This window comes from Cervus elaphus, chromosome 31 (assembly GCF_910594005.1).
Source record: "Cervus elaphus chromosome 31, mCerEla1.1, whole genome shotgun sequence".
In the NCBI taxonomy this organism is placed as follows: domain Eukaryota; kingdom Metazoa; phylum Chordata; class Mammalia; order Artiodactyla; family Cervidae; genus Cervus; species Cervus elaphus.
The window spans coordinates 12,333,439-12,342,410 of record NC_057845.1 but is presented as its reverse complement, the minus strand read 5'-3'; the positions used below and the strand labels follow the sequence as shown (position 1 = coordinate 12,342,410).

General features: G+C 38.5%; 1 non-coding gene across 1 annotated transcript; it reads left to right on the top strand.

Moving 5' to 3' along the window:
• The first annotated feature begins 8,663 nt into the window (after positions 1 to 8,663).
• Positions 8,664 to 8,770, top strand: LOC122687634. The gene has a single exon (XR_006339199.1). It is a non-coding gene; the product is annotated as a U6 spliceosomal RNA (small nuclear RNA).
• The last annotated feature ends 202 nt before the right edge of the window (positions 8,771 to 8,972 follow it).

The window sequence follows — 8,972 nt, the reverse complement described above, 5'->3', positions numbered from 1 at the left end:
TCTGAGATACAAAAGAAGCATTTCTCATCCCTTTGTGAGACAAAACTGACCCATAATAAATTGAAATGAGATTCTGAAGATTTGGGGACTTCACGAAAGGGTAAAATTACACAAACAGTACAAGGAAGAGTATATTATTTTCCTAGGACTGTTTAAGCCACCACAGACTGGGTGGCTTAAACAACATAAATTTATTTTCTCACAGTTCTAGACACCAACAGTCCCAAATCTAGGTTGGTCCCTTCAGAGGCTTCTCTCTTGGGTCTTTGTCCCCGTGTGTCCTGACATGGTCTTCATTCTGTGTGTCCCAGTCTCCTCTATAAGCACACCCATCATATCGCATTAGAGTCCATCTTCATGGGGCTTCCCAGGTGGCTCAGCGGTAAAGAATCTGCCTGCCAATGCGAAAGATGCAACAGATGCAGGTTCAATCCCTGGGTCGGGAAGATCCCCTGGAGGAGGAAATGACAACCCACTCCAGTATTCTTGTCTGGAAACTTCCATGGACAGAGGAGCCTGGCGGGCTACAGTCCAAGGGGTCACAAAGAGTTGGACACAGCTATGCACGCACACATGCCTTTGATCAGCCACTGTTTTTTATGAAGATCTGTGTGAGTGTTGTTGTTATTGACACTGCTGTTTTTATTGTTGTTTCTGTTATTTGAGAAGCTATTCATAAGGGATCAGGAACTGAGACTTCATACTGTGGAAACCATAAGAAGCCCAATCTTCATCACACAGGAAGAGGGAACTAGACTGGTCAGATGGAATTCAGCCTGGACTGTGTTATTGATCTCCTGCTAGTGGGGCTATTACAACAGCAGAGTCATCCATGTTTGTAGAGATATTCTGGTATTGTACTGATGTGTTCTGATGTAGTTTCTTATGGAGGCACTGTGACAAATTCAAAGCCCAGTGGGCAAGGCTTTTGTTGAACAAAGGAGGTATGTCTACCATCAATTATCCTAGGAAGAAATGCATTCTAACAAAGGAAATGAGGATTGATGGTTCAGTCCTTAGATTGGCTTGGGAGGAGGTGGGTGGATCCTGGTTCTATTGTCTACAGATTCTATAGATCTTCTGCTGGTAGGAGAGGACAGTGAAGTCAGGAGACAAACTCAAGGGTTCTCTTGGTGGAGGGTGATGTACCCTCTAGCCTCACGCAGGTTAGGCCAAGGTACCCCGTCAGGATGACTCTTGTCTGAAGACCTCTGAGACAAGTAGTATCCTTTGGTAGCAAAAGTAAAACTGCTCATCTATTGCATTGAAATTATGTTCTGTAACTCCTGAGTCTGAAGACTGCAACCTGTCTTATACGTGCTGTGAGCAAGTGAAGACTTGGTTCCATGTTTGGCCCAGGTATGAAGGTTTTGCAATGTTTAAACAAGACAATATGTTGCTCCTGATATAATTTAAAACCTATATTTTGTTCATCATGGATTTTTTTCTACATACACTTTAAAAAATATTGCATTAAAATATTATTTACCCCGATCACTGGGTTTTGTGGTGCCTTGGTAAATTTTGCACCTTAGTATCAGTTCTGATTCCTTCAGCTCTAAAATTCCAGGGTCTGTTTCACAGAGTTTTAAGTTTGGGAGTTTTAAGTTTCTGAGTTCACAGAAAATGAAACAAAGGGTACAACAATAATGTTTTGTATCACAGTTGGAAAAAGTTTAACAAAACACATAAAATATTTCATGACTATAAGAGCCATCAGCATATATATTAAAAACTTTCTCAGTAAATGGTATTTAACATTGAGTGTGGAAGAAAGAAGAGAGAGAAAGGGAAAAACTATAGCTTTGGGGAGGCTATGGCAAATCTAAACATGACAGTCACATGCATGAATCACTGGTAGCATGAAATTCTTGGCCTGAAACTGTGCATTCTGATATGATGTGTTTATGCTTATTTTTGGATATGATACTAGGGCAAGTTGAAAATATTTCGACCCACACTTGAAATAAATCATTACAATGGAAATCTTATATCACATTCACAGCATTTTCTTGAGTTAAGAAAAATATAAAAATTACAATTAAATATCTGGAAGACTTCTGATTCCAGCTCCAAAATGTAAAGCAGTTAGAAGTTACCACTCCTGTCCTCACAATAAGAAAAAGCCAAAAATATTGAAAATCTATAATTTTTCTTGGACCCATCAGAGATTTGAAGTTGCAGGATAAACTACCATCTGAAACCTGGCAAGACAAGTGAATTCAGAGAACCAATATCTGCTCAATTCCACTCAAGGAGAAGTTAGTGGGGCTATAAACTGGTGGGAACACACTTAACTAGTAGTTTTGATAAACTGCTTGAGACTTCATGTGGACAAGCTTGAGAGTTAAAACTCCTGGGGTCTCGTCTAAGGGGGATCCCATACTTTGAAAGTTTTTTTCCGAGAATCTCATTAGGTTTTCATGATAAACAGCTGAGAAAGATCCCTTCCCCGGCCTTGGCAAAGTGACAGAGTAACTGCTAGGAAACATGCCCAGGGCATTCTCCATAATAATGGAGACTCTTTAGTGGACTCTTTGTCTCAACATGTGGCAAAAATGAATAGAATGGCAAGGAGAGGTACACAAATCCACCATTACAGACGGAGACTTCAACACTCCTCTCTAAGTAATTGATGTTTCAAGCAGGCAGAAAACCAGTTTGGATATGTACAAGCACCCTTTGACTTCCATGGCAGTCCAGGGGTTAAGAATCTGCCTGTAAACGCACAGGACACAGGTTCGATCCAAGGTCTGGGAAGATCCCACATGCTACGGGGCAGCTGAGCCCGAGCGCTGCAGTTACTGCGACCATGATCCCCAGAGCCCATGCTCTGCAGTCGGGGCAGCCACCACAAGGAGAAGACGCAGTGCAGCCAAAAAAGAAGAAACAAAAGAACAGAGTTAACCCGAACAGCTCCATTAATCAACTGGATCTAATGGACACAGAATTCTTCATCCAAAATAACAGACCATACTTTCTTCTCCATGTTACATGGAACATATATACACCAGTATAGACCTTGAAACCATGAGATGGATCCAAATTCTTGGGATGCAGTGAAAGCAGTACTTAGAGGGAAATTTATAGCATTAAGTGCATATATTAGAAAAGAAGATTTAAATAGAGATTTTAAAAAAGATTTAAAACCTGAGATATGAGCTCCTAACTTAGGAAACAAGAGAAAGAAGAGCAATTTAAGGCTAAAGCAAGCAGAAAAAATAAAACAAAATTTTGAGTGAGAATCGTTGAAATTGAAAATAGGAAATCAAGGGGCAAAATGAAGAAAGCTATTTGAATGAGATTAACGAAAAACTGAACTCTAGTTAATAAAATTATATCATTATTTATTCAATAGCTGTGATGAATGTAATATATTAATAATAGAGGAAACTGCGTGGGGGCATGTGTATCTCTGAATACTTTTTGCTATCTTTGCAATTTTTTTTAAAACCCAAAACTATTATAAAAATTATGCTTCTTTAAAAAAATTAAATATATAGCTTGAGAAGGTGATCTCATTACCAAACAAGCTGGCAGAACCTGCTATTTTAGAGAGCAATAATAAAACACTAATGTCCATATATAATATTTGGAATGGCACACTTAGACCTGGCCAGTGTTCTCAGGCAAGGCATATATTTCAGATTTCTTGAGTATAAAATTGTCTACAGTCTCTAAGCAGTCACCTCCCATCCATTTCCAAATGCAGCAGGATATAAATAAGTCTCTAGCATTTAAAAGATCAGATGCAAAAAAATACAAAAGCAAGGACCTAGAGAAAAGTTGGTAAAATTATCTCTGGAAATAGAATTTAGAAAGTGAAAGTTCAGCATGACCACAGACTTGCAAAAACTGCTTAAGTTAACAAGAACTGGCTTTGGGTGTTTTTTTTCCCCCCATAAATAATTTTGAAAGAAAGATAAGAGGAACATGTGTGCTCAGGTGCTCAGTCGTGTCTGACTCTTTGTGACCCCATGGACTGTAGCCTGCCATGCTCCTCTGTCCATGGGATTTTACAGGCAAGAATACTGGATTGGGTTGCCATTTCCTTCTCCAGGGAATGTGAACCACATAAAGTCAGCTTTAAAATATTGTTATATCTTCTAGTTTTGGCTTTAAGAGCAGAAACACCCCAATTAGCAGGAACTTAAACACGATAGAAGGGCTTCCCAGGTGGCACTAGCTGTAAAGAACCTACCTGCTAATGCAGGAGACATAAAGAAATGTGGATTCCATTCCTAGATCAGGAAGATCCCCTGGAGGAGGGCATGGCAACCCACTCCAGGAGTTGTGCCTAGAGAAACCCATGGACAGAAGAGCCTGATGGTTATGGTCCATGGGGCTGCAAAGAATTGGACACAACTAAAGTGACTTAACATGCAGCCAAACAAGACAGAAACCTCATTTCATTCTCTTATCAAATTTGGAGGCAGATTGACCAGGGCTTGATTTCTTTGTATAATAAAATTGATGACAACAGCACCTGCTTCATAGGCTCCTGTGATGACAGTTATCATCATTATTTTAACTATTACTCTGACTTTGAATGGGGAATGGATTGGGCATAAATGTGAGGGACAAAAGCAAGTTTTAAGACCAGGGACAGAACTTAACTCTCAGCAGGACAGGGTTTATACCACGTTCTGTCCTGGGATACTGGTTATATGTTGAGAGTTTGATAGTTTCGGGAGGTAATCCTGGAAGGTACCACAAGTGCCCCCCAGTGCTATGGTAGGGGACAGATCACTCATTAATTTTAGTAGATTATTATCAGGGTGTCTTGAGAAGTGAAAAACAATGGAAAAGTTCAAGAAACAAAATTTCATGACCAGTATCCACCAGTTGGCTTTCCTGGTAGCTTAATGGTAAAGAATCCACCTTCAATGCAGGAGACTCAGGCAATGCAGGATTCAAGGGTTTGATACCTGGGTTAGGAAGATCCCTTGGAGAAGGAAATGGCAATCCACTCTAGTATTCTTGCCTGGGAAATCCCAGGGAGAGAGGAATCTGATGGGCTACAGTTCATGGGGTCGCAGAAGAGTTGGTTGCAACTTAGCAACCACACAACAACAATCCACCAGCTAAAGCTAAGCTAATCAGATAGGACTGCTTTTCCTAGGAAGGTAACAGCCCATACATGTTCAGATATCTCATTTGCATTGCATGCCACTTGCTTTGAAATACTATTTTCATATTCGCGCAACTTTCATTTTCCTATTCTAATAATATCCTTTTCCTAGTTTCTGGATGTGTCATTGGTCAAAGAGTGCTAACATCACACGAATGTTCAGGCCAGAGATCATCTTCACTTTGCAGGTAAGAAAATGCGTGGAAAGAAGTTCAAAGTCAAGTTTATTCTGTAAGTCATTAGCAGAGACAGGGTCCAGTCTAGATCTATCCAAAGTCGATGCTTTCTCTCTCACAACAACTTCCTTCCCAAAGTGTTGCTGTATTTTGGCTTTCAATATGAGGGGCTTATGTGTCTCTTTATGCTAAGCTAGCGAGTTTATTGGAGTAGGAAATAGCAATACACTCAGGTATTCTTGCCTGGAGAATTCCAAGGACAGAGGAGCTTGGTGGGCTACAGTCCATGGGGTCTCAAAGAGTCAGACACAACTGAGCATCTGAGTGGCAGCAGCAGCAAGTTTATAGCATTCTTTGCACAAATAGCAATTCAATAGCTAAAAACATGGATGTTAAAAAAAATCTATGAAAGTTTTCCTAAGAGAATGTAGCATAAGATGCTCATTTATAAGGCTCTATCAGCCAACATATGTGTTGTGTATGGATGTGTCTGTGTATCTATTTAGACTCACATGCATGCATACAACATGCACAGATCTCCTTATTTAAAAAGTACCCAAGTTCTTTCTGATTGGCAGCATAAAGAAACTACAGGAAAATGCAAGTTTAAGATGCTTCCAACCTTTTGATAATTGCTACCAGTAGTCACATGGTGATTTTATTCTCCATTCCATGTCTCTTGTTATTTAATTAGGAACTTGTCTAATATAGTTAAGGCTAAACATACACCATCACCATCACCGATACGTCAACAAGCTAGGAATCAATATGGTGAACTCAGTCAAGAAGTCCTCAAGACTTGGAGTTATGTAGAAGCTATTTCTATTGTATTCAGTTCAGTTCAATGCTCAGTCATGTCCGACTCTTTGCAATCCCATGGACTGCAGCACGCCAGGCTTCACTGTCCATCACCAACTCCCAGAGCTTGCTCAAACACATGTCCATCAAGTTGGTGATGCCATCCAACCATCTCATCCTCTTGCACAATTTCAGTGACAGGGTCCAGTCTAGAGCTATCCAACTCCAAAGTCGGTGCTTTCTCTCTCACAACTTTCTTCCTGAAGTGCTGCTATATTTTTGGCTTTCAGTATGAGGAGCTTATGTTTCTATTGTATTAATGTTTTAAAATTTAGAACATTAACATTTCATTACATTCCATGTAAGAAATGCATACTGTAAGAAAAGCTTCCACTTCAGCATGAATTTCGTTGGAGAAATGTCAGAGGCATCATACCCAGAGGGAATTAGAAACAGCATGAAGCTAAAACTAAAAATATGTTTTTCAGAAAAAATTTATTCCCTGTGGCATAATTTTTTCCCCTCCCTATAACCAATTGCTATATGGAAATTAGATTCCTCTCGATTCTAGCAACCCCCAAGGAATAAGATCATCCTTCCAGCCGGGAAGGGAACTAGGAAAGATAAGGTGCTCTTTGACTTCTAATATTCTATTTTTCTGCTGCTTTCTGTTCCTGTCATTACTGGTTTGGCAAAATATTTGCCCTTTGAGGTTTTAATTTTCCTTATTGGTTGTTGCAGTTCTCAAGAAAGTGAAAAGACTATGAGCCTGGACATAAAGCTGGAAAAAGTCCCAGTTTTCACAAAGGAAAAAAAAAAATCTCAAGACACTTAATAAAATGCTTAGTGGGCTATTTGCATATAGAGTTTTTTAAAATACCATCTAATAGCCTCTGAACAGCACTGTTACAAACATATTTATCAAAGCATAGTTACTATGCTTTGCAGCACTTTCAAAAAACTAAAATAAAATATTCCAACCATTAAAACTGTATTTTTCCTTTTTAGTCTCTTGACCTGGCATTAATACAGAATCTCCATTCAAGGGGGTCTTATCTCTACACTTTCAGACCTTCCTTTTATTCCAAACATACAGCTGTAATAGATGAAGATAAAATGGAAAAGGAAAAAAACATAGTTATTGTATTATACTCTAAAAAGAAGAAAAAGAAATTGATGCAGACTACGAAGCAGCAAGAGGAGAGCAAGCTGAAGACCCAGGAGTGTGGCTCTGGAAGCTGGCAGAGAGAATGGGCAGTTTGGCTCTGGTAAGGTAAATTGATCCACAAAAGACGGAGGCCAGAGTTAGTTCATTGCTAAAGGCTGATGTGGATCCCTGGCCTCTAAAATATAATTCAGAATTTCTGCTGCTTGACTGTTGCTTGTCTCTAGGGTTTCTGCGCCCCCACAGACCTAGAGAGATAAGACACGGGAACTGCTTGAAACAAGCCATCCAGCCGCGCAGTGACTGAACCGCCTTCTCTCCAATGGCGCCTCCTTGAGATAAACTGGTTCTGCCTTGAGGCTCAGCAACCGTCAAACCACTGGACAGTGTGAGGCGCGTCCACGAAGGAGTGAAAACAGGAACAAAACCAACATCTGAAGAGCCGGCAAACCAAATATTCAGGAAGCATCTAGAAATACCATGCCAAGAAAGACAACTGCCAAAATCAGGAGGTAAATGCAGTTAGAATAAATGAAAAATAATAGAACGGTCTAAAAAGAAGACTTTAAAATAAGTGTTTTAAGATACTAAAAGAGGAAATAAAGGGAAACAGTTTCCTCAAAATGAAAAAGTAAAAGAGAGAGAAAACATTATGAAACAAAATAGGCACAAGTAAATCAAGAATAGATGAATATGAAATATAACTAATGACGAAGATTAAAAATGAAAAATGTAGTCATAAATATCCTTTAAGAAATGGAACAAACCATTGAACATAATGGAAGATTAAAATTATTTAGTGGAAATCTTCACCTAGAAATGGTGATTTGATTGAAAAGCGCTCCCATATTCCTACTGGAAAGTAGAGAAAGAAAATGAAGGGATGGTGGAGAAATTATATTTAAAGAGATTAGCTAAGGATTTCCAAGAATTGAAAATAAGCCTAAGTTTTTAAATGAAAAGGGTATTCTAAGTACCAAAGATGATGGATAAAAATAGATCCAAACAAGATATATTACAGTCAAATTCTCTAAGAAAATTTAAAAATGACCAGGGAGAAAGATGGATTATCACATATTCATGATGTATTATTATTATCAGCAAAGATAGATGCATAAAGACTGGAGAATTGTATCTTAAATGTCCTAAAGGCAAATAATCAGCCTAGGCTTTTATATTCAGAGAATGATGGATTTACTAAGATTAAGAATTTACCACACATATCTTCCCCACTAAAAAAACAAAAACAAAAAGGCTGTTAAGAAGTGTCCTTCATCATGAAGAACTTTAAACCTAGAGAAAAGGCATTGGAACACAAGAAAAAACTGTGAGTATGGAAACATATAATATTTTGGTGACAGTATTACTGACTATTAAAAATAAATTATATCTTGTGCTCGCTTCGGCAGCACATATACTAAAATTGGAATGATACAGAGAAGATTAGCATGGCCCCTGCGCAAGGATGACACGCAAATTCGTGAAGCGTTCCATATTTTTCCACCGATGTAAAAAAAATAAATAAATAAATAAATAAATAATTATATCTATAAACAGCAAGAAAATGAAAAGGCAGAAAAGAGGAAATAAAGAAGCAAATAAATGGGGTAGTGAGCAGAGAAAAGAAGGAAAGAAAGAAAGAAAATATGAAAGTAGAAACAATTGCAGCTATATAAATAACCCTAAATAAAAGCAGATTAAA